This window comes from Bombyx mori, chromosome 11 (genome assembly GCF_030269925.1).
Source record: "Bombyx mori chromosome 11, ASM3026992v2".
NCBI lineage: Eukaryota > Metazoa > Arthropoda > Insecta > Lepidoptera > Bombycidae > Bombyx > Bombyx mori.
In genome coordinates, this window is record NC_085117.1 from 14,293,560 (window position 1) to 14,307,149 (window position 13,590).

At 37.1% G+C, this 13,590-nt stretch overlaps 1 long non-coding RNA gene across 1 annotated transcript in view; it reads left to right on the forward strand.

The window, feature by feature from the left end:
- LOC134199720 (uncharacterized) overlaps positions 1 to 12,290 on the forward strand; it is a 47,903-nt gene extending 35,613 nt beyond the window's left edge. The window contains exons 2-3 of the long non-coding RNA XR_009974333.1: positions 9,806 to 11,593; positions 12,139 to 12,290. This is a non-coding gene — a long non-coding RNA (uncharacterized LOC134199720). The remainder of the gene's footprint in view (positions 1 to 9,805; positions 11,594 to 12,138) is intronic.
- The last annotated feature ends 1,300 nt before the right edge of the window (positions 12,291 to 13,590 follow it).

A 13,590-nucleotide genomic window follows, 5' to 3' on the forward strand; every position in this document is an offset into this window, starting at 1 on the left:
TTAGCGAGACTAACGAACAGCAATTTATTTTAAAATATATAGCAATTAAACGGAATCATCTCACGGATACATACAATGTTTCCTCCAAGGAAGCAGCTAAACTAAGTGCCACCATTGATGTGTGCGTTCGCAGAGCGTTTGTTTCGGGGCTGTGTGCATTACCCCTACTAGTGTGCAATGGATTAGTCTTATAATAAAAGTTTTTGTAACAGATGTCAGATATTAAACACGGCGTCATATTAATAGCCATGAGACCCGACCAAGGAAAATATATAAAAAGTTACCAAATTAGCTTCTCTCTCGGTAATTTGTTGTTGTTGCCTCTATGCGTGTTGTTTCGGCGGATTTATTTGCTTGCGTGATTCATGTTGACAGAATAAGATAATCTGTGACAAAGTTTCATTCGATTTACACTTTTGATTTGCACCGTTTATTAACTGTGTTCTAATAGTGTTAAAATTAAATTAAATTAAAATAAATTTGGAATGATGAAATTTAAGTTTACAGAAGTTATTGCATGTTGATGTTTAATTTTTATTAAAGTTGAGACACATGTCATGAAGTTGTATGTCACAATTAATGGTAGCGACCATCCGTGATAAACCGAACGCCTGATAATTTGGCAATGAAAGCAGAAGCCTTTGAGAGAGAGCTCACATCATTCTATCGTAGCTCTAGATAAAATTTATTTAATGTCTGGAATAAGCCACGTTAACTTAATACAGTTTAAAATAACAATTACTTTCTCGTTACCAGAAAGGCAAATAAATTTTTCGTTCACAACGCGAAGTTCACTATCTATTTTCTTCTTAAGTAAACACACTTCACCAACTATCAGTAATGCGTGACCTCAGCGAATGTTTTAATTAGAAACACTGTACAACAACGAAAAGACGTAACCGCCACGCTACGCCGTAGCGACGTAGCACGTAAGTAAATAAACCTAGCAACAGACACAACTAAAGATAGGATCCATTAAAGATGATAAGCGAAGCGAAGCTATTCATTATCCGAGTTTTTTTTTTTTAAAGCAGCTATTAAGTTTAAAGCGTCACGCTGAACAACAGCTGATTACTGAAACATGCTTTATAATAAATAAGCGGTTTCTCACTTCATTATATATTATCTTTCAATTATTTTTTACAAAACACTGCAACAATTCACTGCGATTAAAAACTAAAGACATAAATTATTTTTTGTCATCAATGGCTTTGTCGATTAAGAGTTCGAGTAAAATCATCGCCCATTAAGAAAGATTTTGTATTACTAACACTTCATATGGAATTTAATTCTGAAATAAAAATTTATTATTATTATTATTATTAAGCTTTACTGGTGGTAGGACCTCTTGTGAGTCCGCGCGGGTAGGTACCACCCTGCCTATTTCTGCCGTGAAGCAGTAATGCGTTTCGGTTTGAAGGGTGGGGCAGCCGTTGTAACTATACTGAGACCCTTAGAACTTAAATCTCAAGGTGGGTGGCGCATTTACGTTCTAGAAGTCTATGGGCTCCAGTAACCACTTAACACCAGGTGGGCTGTGAGCTCGTCCACCCATGTAAACAATAAAAAAAAAAAAGCTGTAAGCTCATTACAACGCTCCACTTCGCACAATCGAACCGATGGATTACAATCACTATCAGTATAGTAATATATCGTGTCCCCTGCCTGTATGGTTCAGCTAATTACTTATGTAAACGCTCATCCCTATTGTGGCGAGAGGCTGTAGTCGATTTGCTGACCGTAAACATAATTTCTTAGCTTCGGTTGATTGATTTCGAATTGCTGATCGCAAAGCCTAATGTTTGATTTATAAAAATATTCTGCTGTCACAAAAAATTGTGAGGTGGGGGTTGTTGGCGAGTTAATAAAACTGACTACAAAAAATCGGAAAAAACCAACAAACTGTTCATCGTCAATGACAGACACTTGAAATACACATTCGATCCGGCGAAAAAAAACTCTTAAAAACCTAGTCAGAAGAATTATTACTAATATTAATAAAATACTAATAGTGACACAAACATTTAAACATGTCAAATAGAAAATCTTATTAAACTAATGTTTCACGCCCAGCAATGTAATACAAATAAAATCAGCTGACTCCCAGAATTTGTGCTCTCTCGGAAGAATTCTGATTGCGTCATCAACGCATTTGTTGTACACTGCCCGTTCAAATATGAATTGAATAAACATTTAAAGCAAATATTACATATTTATTACGCTTAGCTTTAGAGATTCGTTTTATCTTTATGCTAAAACTGTCGTTCATTGAATTTTTGATAAAATCTAAAAAGACTATAAATGTAGTGATACACCTGGTGTGCTCGTGTGGAGTTATCTTCTTCTTTGTCTACATCATATCCCACTAGAGGTTGGCACAGCAAGATTTTATTCCATTCTAGAAAATTCGGAAATTATAATCCAAACAAAATTATCTGAAATATTTCTGACAACCTCCAGGCCATTATGAACATTCGTCACCGCACTGATACCATCACCTAATCAGTAAAACTTTTCTTCCGCTTTCTTATTACGAGATTAATACGAATTCTAATCGAGTTTTCTCTAATTAAGTACCACGGTTACCGATCCCTCTTTATTATATAGAATAATACCAGCGGGGTAATATCGTGGTATACTTACTTAATCAATTCCTTTGTTGGTAGAATCGACCCCCGCAGTGGGTGAGATTGATTAAGAAGAATATTGCTTGATTACGCACTTGAAGTATGTTCGGACGTTGATCTAAGAAACAAAGTTTGCACAAGATGTGACGAGCTACTCGAAGTAAAAATGTATTCGAAGAATAGGATTCAATTTTTATAGCACGCTTGCGTGATAATGCATATTCTGCATATATCAATGTAAACTTAGAATAATGCATAAAATTATACAAAGTTTTTTTTTATTGCTTAGAGGGGTGGATGAGCTCACAGACCATCTGGTGTTAAGTGGTTACTGAAGTCCATAGACATTTACAACGTAAATGCGCCACCCATCTTGAGATGTAAGTTCTAAGGTCTCAGTATAGTTACAACGGCTACCCCAAGCCGAAACGCATTACTGCTTTACGGCAGAAATAGGCAGGGTGGTGGTACCTACCAGTGCGGACTCACAACAGGTCCTACCACCAGTAAGTAAATTTAATGGAAAATATTTAGAACACTATCTGTTTTAGGTAGAAATTGCATAACGCATTAAAACTTCATACGAATTTCGATACATTTACAAATTTGATTCAAAGCCGCCCTGCCTAACGAACCGCGTAAATTGTGAAGAGTGGAACTAATACTTCTACATAGTTCACTAAACATAACCCTTCTTTTTGTTTCTAAGGCCCGAACACTTCTTATAAATATACTTTATAGTTACCATAATAGAGCTAAAGTTGTGGGAACTACTAATGAATGTCATCGAATTAGCAACTCATAGAACGAATAAACTACTGGGAATTTCATCAAAGCATTGATGCAGGCATCAAAGCAAGCATGATACCGGCATCTCGCTTTTACCATCGCACCGCCCGCCACCGGAGTAGAGTTCATCCATACTACATGGAGTCACTGCGGTCATCCACAGTGCGTTTCCAGAGATCTTCTTTGCCACGTACCATCCGGCTATGGAATGAGCTCCCCTCCACGGTGTTTTCCGAGCAGTATGACATGTCCTTCTTCAAACGAGGCTTGTGGAGAGTATTAAGCGGTAGGCAGCGGCTTGGCTCTGCCCCTGGCATTGCTGAAGTCCATGGGCGACGGTAACCACTCACCATCAGGTGGGCCGTATGCTCGTCTGCCTACAAGGGCAATAAAAAAAAAAGCATTATATTCAAAGTGATAGATAAAATTTGGACGCAATATTTCTTATTTAACAATTGTTTAACAAATAATTGATCGTGTAATGTTAATGTTAATAAGAGGTTGGGTTTAGTTTTTTTTTGTTAATAACATCTTCCATGAAACAAAATTTAAAGTAACAAGCAGATCCTTTCTAATTATGTGTCGACACTTTACTTCACAATATTACATGAAAATGTTTTTTAATAATTTGGAATTTTACCAAAAATAGTACCCGCTTACTTTTTTTGCAAATAAAAAACACTGAAAGCACTAAAGATAAACGTTACATTTATACAATTGAATGCTTTAATAGTGAAATTAATAAATGGATTTTTGGAACGATTTCGGATCACTCATTTTGTACAATAGCTTTTATCGATTACTAGTCCAGTATTAATAATCGCGACATAACTTATCCTCTCCAATCATCGCCCTAACATTAAGGCCTTTTGACCGCTCGATCCCCGCGCGATTGGCTTTGTCTAAGCGCGGTTTCAATTCATCCCTCCATTGTGTCGTTCGGACATGAGTGGACGTCGTTAGTGAAATTTCTAGTCGCCGAGATAAGGACCGGTACAATAGGGATCAGTGTCGGTGAGAATGTACGTTTTGTGGCGGGCCTTTGTTGTGAAATACAGACAAAACGGTTGAGTATTTTTATTGGGAAATTTAGGGAGATTTTCTAGTAATTTTCAGTGGAGTTAGAGTGAGCTAAGAGCCTACACGAGTTAGACGACAACGACGGACACGACTTTACTTTTAATATCCCGGGAAAAAAATCAACAGGTACACTGTTCATTTTGTTTTTTTGTTTTTTTGGAACGAAGTTCCTTATGGGACGATGCGGAGGAGTACCCTAACCGGGAAAGAACGTCTGTCACGTAAGACTTTTATTAGTAATGCACCCAGTGTAGGACTTAACTTTGTAACAACGTACAAAATTAGTAATGCACACAGTGTACGACTTAACTTATTTTTATATTGTTATAGCATATTTTTATTACATATTTTTTTATAAATCATTGTGAATAAAATAAAGTAGATAAATTTGTACAGTAGTTTTTTTCTATTTTTATCAATAAAAAAATCATAATAAAAAATGTATACCCGAATAATTATTTTCTTTATACCTCGAATAGAACTTAACATTAATATTTTTATCATAAGGAACTTCGTTCCTATCCGGTGTCCCACGACACCACTCATTTTTTTTCGCTACCTATCCGCTGTTGAGTTCTCATACTCAACCTGAGAGAATCTGCTAACACTAGCCGTAGCAAGAGCAGTGTTCGCATAATCTACTACCGGGTCGGAATCGCAACCCACTGAGAAGATCCGGAAAAGAAACTCAGTGGGTTAATTACGTCAAAATGACAGACGAGCTCAAGCTAAAGGGGCGCATAGATATCACCACGTGATCTAATCCCTAATATTGTGACTGATAGACAGTATCCATTCCTGGTTATTTCTTCTGCAAGGCTGACAAACGTTTTGGTTTGATGGATCGGACAGCCATTACGCAAAACAATTGAGACTTCAACTGCATATCTAAAGTCCAGCGACATTCACTCCGTCATGTCCAAGTTCATTTTTTTTTATTGCCCTTATAGGCGGACGAGCATACGGCCCACCTGATGGTAAGTGGTTACCGTCGCCCATGGACTTCAGCAATGCCAGGAGTAGAGCCAAGCCGCCGCCTACCGAAACCATGAATGAACGACGAACCATTATCCATGAATCGCCTCTTAAAAACGCCCTAACATCTGTATGCCAGTTTTTTTTTGTCTAGACAACTCGTTTACCTATCATAAATATACAATTAAAATTTAAAAAAATGTAATTAAATTTATGTATAATTTTGCTTCTAAGGTTGAAAGCAAATTATCATTTAAATATACGAATATCGTGACCTCGTCTCGTCGAATTCATAAAATCAGAGACAGTCTGTTTTTTATTTAAATGGTTGATCGATCTATCTAAGATCATTAGGAGTGCGTAGTTGTTTGAGCCTCTGGTATTTCTGAGGTTTTCAAGCAATGTCGATTTTTTACTATTATTATATAGACCATTTGATTCAAATATAAATATGATATAAATCCAGGCGTTTTATAGGAATTCAAAAACACATGACCAACAATTATTTGCACCAATAGTTAAGTAATTATAGTTTATATGTTTTTAAATCGCATTCATTAGTTTACCCTTTATCTATATTATGCCAGCATTTAATTTGCTGGAAAAAAATAACAATTCAGTTCCATAGTTTTTTTTAAATCTGGTTACTATTTGTTTCTGTCATAAAATATATAATTAAGTGTCGCTAATTTTTAGTTTGACGTTTAATCAGAGATTAAAGAGATCGGGCTTGCTAGTTCAAGAAAATAAATGACAGTGGAGATGTCAATGACCTCGTTATCTGAGGTGAATGCGAAAAAGCTTTGTTATTAAACTAGACGAAAATGTGGAGATCTCCTTACTTAAATTCTTAATTATTTTATAAATATACATTGTTAATTTCAGAATAGTGTTACCCTTTCCAATTTTTTTTTCAGGCCGGGGTCCCGAAAAAAAATTTACATCTCCTAATAATAGTTAATAAATTAGACAAAAATAATAATATTATTGTTTTGCCATTGATCCTTGATTCTGTGTAAGAGCTTTGAAATCAATCGGAGGTTTTGAAGTTGGTAAAAATTACATAGGAAGATTGGGATACATGAATATAAACAATTACGATATATTACAAGTGATTAAATTTAAAAAATAACATCTTCATTAATAATATAATGATCGCCATGAATAATTTCTATTTACAAACCATAGTGACCTTCAGACGAATACAAAAAGAAACCCAAGTATTTTTTTTTTTTTCCTTCATTATTTATCTGTGATAAAAATCGTATCAAAACGGACGTCACAGTAAATCTGGCCCGTATAATTGCAAGACGAAACGTTAAGATTCATAATTACGAGTCCGAGTTGACGTGACCTCCGCTCGGTGGGTAATTAAAGTGTTGTTAGCGAAATTAAAATAATCATCATTATAATATCGAGGTGGGCGACCGAAACACGTCGAAGGTCGCGGCAGGCTTAATGGGAAATAAATTGTCGTCAAGGAATGCCAGTAATTAGTACAGGCGTCTGCTCGTTTGATGTTGCGTTAATTTAATGACTGGTATTAAATAGATTGGTATTTTTTTTTCTGAACAAAAAATCGTGGAGAGTGTATTACTTAACGGTAGGTAACAGCTTGACTTTGCTGAGCGACGGTAACCATTCACCATCAGGCCGTATACTCATCTGCCTACAAGCGCAATAATTTTTTTCTATTGCTTAGATTGGCGGACGAGCTCAAAGCCCATCAGGTGTAAATTCGTTACTGAAGTCCATAGACATCTACAACGTAAATGCGCCACCCACCTTGAGATATAAGTTCTAAGGTGTCAAGTATAGGTACAACGGCTTCCCCACCCTTCAAACCGAAACGGATTACTGCTTCACGGCAGAAATAGGCTGAGTGTTGGTAACTACCCGCGCGGACTCACAAGAGTTCCTAACACCAGTAATAACGCAAATTATAATTCTCGTAAACATAATATTAAGTTTGAGTTAACGATTAACAAATAACAAACTGTAGCCGCCGCTTTACGTGACATTATTAAAATGTTTAATTAGAGGAACGGCAAAGGGACGCAATCACGGTGCGCTACAGTTTAAATAAACATTGTAATTACACTATAATTATATGAATGTCGTTTCAACATTGTCTGCTTTTTATTCATTTTTATTTTGAATGCATTGCATTGTGTACGCACTGCGTATTTCTTACCGAGCAGCTCTATATTATTATATTAGTTTTTGCCCGCGACTCCGTCCGCGTGGAATAGTTACTTTGGCATAACGCTAAATTTTACACCCCTATTTCATTTACGTAGAAAGTGAAAATATTTTTGAATTATAGAATATTAAAGAGCAATTTAAAGCCCTATTTTGAAACATTATTTATTACTTACCGTGTATGTTCTTACCGTGATGTTATGTAGCCTTTAGCCTTCCTCAATAAATGAACTATTTAACATTGAAAGATTTTTTCAAATTGGAAAAGTAGTTCTTGAGATTAGCGCGTTCAAACAAACAAACTCTTTAACTTTATAATATTAGTATAGATTTATAGAAAGTGTTTTTCGAGTTTTTCAGTGCCACAAGAAACATTTGTTTTTTTTATTTCAATGCTCTGATTGGGGAAAAATTTACGTAAATCATTACTAGAACCTATAGAATCACAGCTTGGAAGCAGATACCTCCTACGATGACAGAACTTATAAGTCAAAAATGTTTGTTGTTAACCTTTAAGATAGAGCGCACGAATAATCTTAACCAAAGAACGTGATTAATTTAAAATTACCAATATGAAATACACAAAATGACCCAAAAATTATGATTTTAGAATCAAAATAAGATGTGTCAGAGTTTTAATGACCAAATGGAAGGGGACATTAGGTGTCAAAAAATAGATTTAAAAAATCTAAATTCAACATGACTGTTAACACTCTGACACACGGATGCGTTTTCGGTAGGCAACAGCTTGGCATTGCCGAAGTCCATGAGCGACGGTAACCACTCACCACCAGGTCATCATCTGCATACAAGGATAATAAAAAACTTGAAACTGTGGTAATTGAATTCGTAATAATTAAGAATGAGATGCCATCACAGCAAAGTTCTTACCTACAATTTATTGTCATGAAGCTGTCACACACACACACACTTTTAAATGGTTAAACCGCTGTACGGTAATTTGACGCTTTAACCTCATACCTCAAGACGGATTGCAGCAACCACTCTGTGATATCCATGGGCTCTAGTAACTAACCACCAAATTGCTTGCGATGTACTTAGACACTTAGTATAGACGCATGACCATTACATCCAGCCGGAATAATTCAGTACAGATTTTTATCTCGCACAGTTTTACCTTACATGACACGACGCCAAAGTTTCCGTGCCTATGTTTTTCGTAGAGTGCACTGCAACATTTCTTTTAATCCAACATGCTCAACACACTGTTTTAAGAATAAATAGAAAGCCCGTAAAAATCAAGTTGATCGTAAGAGCTTGCATTATTCTAACTAGTTCTGACCATTAAACGCAGCAGAACTTATAGCCCACGTGATGATGATTTGTCACTTATACTCGTAAGCTTCAGGAAAGTATTTTCTAAAGGAAAGTCTCAGATTTTTTTCGAACCTCGTGTGAGGAAAAAGAGGTCACAGCTGGAGCTCATTGTACTTCCGTCTTCTTCTTCTTCTTCTTATCAGCCCACAGACGAACAATGCTGGACATAGGCCTCCCCCAAGCCTCGCCACAAAGACCGGTCCTGCGCTGCCTTCATCCATCCATTGGATGCTGGATACTACCTCTAGTAACTGGTAAATGTGGACTCTTGAAAATTACCGTATCTAAACGCATCTACTACAGCTAGTAGGGTTGCTCCGATGGAAGCAGCTTCGAATTTAAAAATAACTACCACAATTAACAGTCACCACATAGAACGCGGCTAAAATAGAAGGCCCAGGCAGTCGTAAAATCATTAATACTTCCCATTCTGAATCGACATCAACATTTTAGGTCACAACACATCGTGATATTTCACAATACATAATTGCTCGCGTACGAATATTACTTTTACATTCAAATATGACGGGTGCAACGTTTGAACAATGCGATGAATCAGTCGACCTGTAATTGTAGTTGATAACTGTTTCATATACAATGCGTATAATTAGTGCAGCGAGAGCCGTGACTGAAATCAATTTTGTTTTCATAGATGAAAAATTGGTGACGGGCTTTATAATAACTACGCGGTTTTTATGTTTAATATAATTTATATGTTTACAGTGATTTTGAAATTAAATTTAGTTATAGTAGCAAGAAATGACAATGTTCATTAGATGTCGTAACTTATGTAGGTATACGACAAAGGGAAGATCTTCCACCGAGCGGGTGGTTGTTTAGTAGATCGCCACATAATTTCCCGTCCGTGCTGAGATTAGCTTGCAAGTGCCAGTGCTGCTCGAAGTCTGAGGTGAGTTGAGACTGAGCTTGAATGATGCGTCAGTACCGTGAGTAGTCCATGTTTGCAGAACTACCACGCTGGAGATGCGTGACCCCAAGCGTTGATGATCCGGCAGTGGGCTGCGATGAACTGTAGGGTCGTGATGATGCAGTGAAGGTGCGTGCCGAAGGACCAGGAAGCGCGGCGAGTCAGCTGCGATGGATCTGTTGAGGATGCTGGCTTGCTGTGGGACGAGTGTTGATGACTTGTTTATATCTGCGTTAATGCGGGCATTGTGGTACCTGCAGTTCTTGATGCGCTGATGATGAAGTGTGAAAGCTGAAATTGTTCCGTCGCAGGTCACCAGTTTGTACGACAAAGGGAAGATCTTCCTCCGAGCGGGTAATATTGACCGACGCTGCGACGGTCCGAATATTGTTGTTCGGAACTTGAATGTAAGCCTGTATGCAAGCTTATCAGGCATCTGTCAAATATCTTGCGTTTGTGTGATGGCTATTCGCCACACTTACATACCTGTGCATACATACAGTTTTCGCACCTAATTGAAGCCCATAGTTTTTACAACTCGATTGAGTCAGGTAAGACTAAGATGGATTTCCATGTACCGTCGTAACACTCATCACTGGCCAAAACCTCATCGCGACTTCTTTAAATCATTGCGTTCATCTATGTGTTTCCGAGTTAAATTTAACATATACAATTAGATGCTGAGATAAACTCCGCTCTAAGGCATTGTCTGAGCGCTACAATAAGCTTTTTTTTATCATGATTTTATTTACTTGGTATGTGTTTAATTATGCATACCTAACGGAATTTTATAATCTCTATATATAAAAATGAATTGCTGTTCATTAGTCTCGCTAAAACTCGAGAACGGCTGAACCGATTTGGCTAATTTTGGTCTTGAATTATTTGTGGAAGTCCAGAGAAGGTTTAAAAGGTAGATAAATATGAAAATGCTCGGAATTAAATAAAAATAACAATTTTGTTTTTCCTTTGATGAGTCCCCCGTCGGACCGATTCCTTTTGTTTGTTTTAAGTTTATTTTATACAAAAATTTAGGTCTTTTATTTATCGATTGAGGCACTACGAAGTCAGCTGGGTCAGCTAGTAGTTATATAAATTTGGTTTAATATCCTAACAGATAAAAAATATTAAATTAATCGTTAGTTTGATTTGCTATTTAAACGTGTTTTTTTTTGTTTTTTTTTTAAACTACATAATTTATTCAAACGAGGCTTGCAAGTAGTCGATACGAATAAACAAGATTCGTACCATTTCTTGAACGTGATGATCAATATTGACAGATCTCTTTTGACAAATGGCATCAAGTCATATATGACTAAAATAATAATATGTTGAAATAGAAGAATATTTTAGCGGTGGTTAAATTTTATATTTTTTGTTGTTTTGTATTTTTATAACGAAGTTTGGTAATATATGCTTTTGATTATTGATTGTCTTTGAATGAAATATCTAAAAATGCGATTTGAATAGAAATGAACATTCGCATTGTACTCAAGTCGAAACAAGACAAAGGAACATCAACTAATACTTTGAGTATCGCTTCGATGATAACTCTGAAACATCGACCACTGTGCGAGGTGCAAACAACTAGGCCCGCCTACGAGACTACTAAAGGAACAAAAAAGAAAATGCGCAGTCTGCCCTCGCTCCTAAAGTAATATAGCACAATTTTTATCTTGCAGATTTATACTAGAACACACATAGACAGAATGCAGCCTGCAGACACGCACACGCGGCCGCCGCGAGGTGCTCACGTGCGGAGGCTGTGTGTGTGTTGAGATGCGAGCGCGAAAGTTTTGCATATGTGTAATGTTTCGAGATATACAGGTGACGGAGGAGATACGCGGTGGGCGGGGCCAAGGGAGGGGTGAAACCTATTGGAAAGAGATGGCCGACTCGCTATGATAATGATGTTATTGCTTTCTTGATGTTCGTTCGCGCTCCTTTAGTTTTATTATTTCTCGATCTACTTATAAGGCGATATAAACATTATGTGTGAGCGCGTATAAAATATGTTTATTGTGTCGTTATAGTGGTCGGAGGTGCCGGGGAATGCAAAAAGTTAAGATTACAGATTTAAGATCGTTCTCGTATGGGACGCGTTGTTACTGCGGAGGTTGTCGTCGATAAAAGTTAATCAGAGATGACGTTTCATATCTTATGGCACTGATATAATGGTTTGGTGTTTCTTGTTTGCAGGAATTACGCGTTCGGTACACGGGTGAATCATGTGGATACAAAAAGGAATGGGAATCCGCGTTTGTTCGTATCGTTGACTCGAATAACTCGATGCATCGGACCGAGATATCAACGTACAGCTGCCGATATAAATGCGTAAATTATTACACTAAGGAACTGATTACAATCATAATATAATCCGACAGTGAGCTTTCCTTAACAAAAGGCTAAATTTGTTGATGGCTCAGCGTCAGTTTTAATTCATCTGCTATTTTCATATTTAGCTACTACCAAAAAAAAAGACAGTATATTCTAAATTGAAGGGTGGGGCAGCCGTTGTAACTATACTTGAGATCTTAGAACTTATATCTCAATGTGGGTGGCGCATTTACATTGTAGATGCATATGGGCTCCAGTAACCACTTAACATCAGGTGGGCTGTGAGCTCGTCCACTCATCTAAGCAATAAAAAAATATTGTAGTTTTCAAAATCAATCACCCTGGACATAAAGTTTTTGTCTAAATGATTTAATAATTGATAAAAAAATCCGTTACACGCTTAATAGCTTTCACAACAAAGTAGATATTATTAGTGTAATAACCAAAAGGCTTTCTCTTCTAGAATAATAAACCGCAGATAATGTTTTCAAACCGATATTAATTATGGAAACGTCTGAGCGCTGTGAGCTACACCGCAAGTGTAGGGTCGTACAATTTACAGCATTCTGAGCTGTTGTTTAAATTCGTTTTTTTATTGGTGTAAGTGTGCCATTGAGGTCGCAGCCCGCAAGATTAAGGCCACAGACCTTGAGATGTGAGATCGAATTCTGAAGTGAATTAGGATTACTCCTTTCGACACATGACTGCTTCACAGGTGAAGTGTCTATAATGAAATTCAGGTACCTGATGTTATTTTTTATCCCTACTTATTCTGGTGGTACTATCCTACTGATGCCTAAGAGATATTCCAGTTATACGCAGACGGGTACATGAGCTCACGGATTCCACCTGACAGAATTTGCTAATACTATCCCTAGCAAGAGCATTGCTTCACAAAGTCTACCACCGGATCGGAATCGCGACCCAACCAGAAGATCGTGCGAGAAATTGAGTGGGAGACTGATAGTGTCGTTGGTCACCGTCGTTCATGAATATTATCTAATAATACCGGGGACACAGCCAAGCCGCTGCTTACTGCCTCTAAAAATACATATATGTTCGCACAGGAAGCTCATAATCAATATCTTGGTAAGGAATCAGTGAATAGCTGAAAAAAAGAATTAGCCGCTTAGATCGTTAGTTATTGGCTAATTTGCTGAGCTAATCCTGTTAACCGGTTAAATTAGCTATGCCTATCGGTTAACTAGCTAATTAATGTAGCTAACTTTTTTAGCCGGCTTGACCGGTTAAATCGTACAGCCCTAATATCTAATAATTACTTGAATTATACTCTATTCCAATTACGAAGTCCCA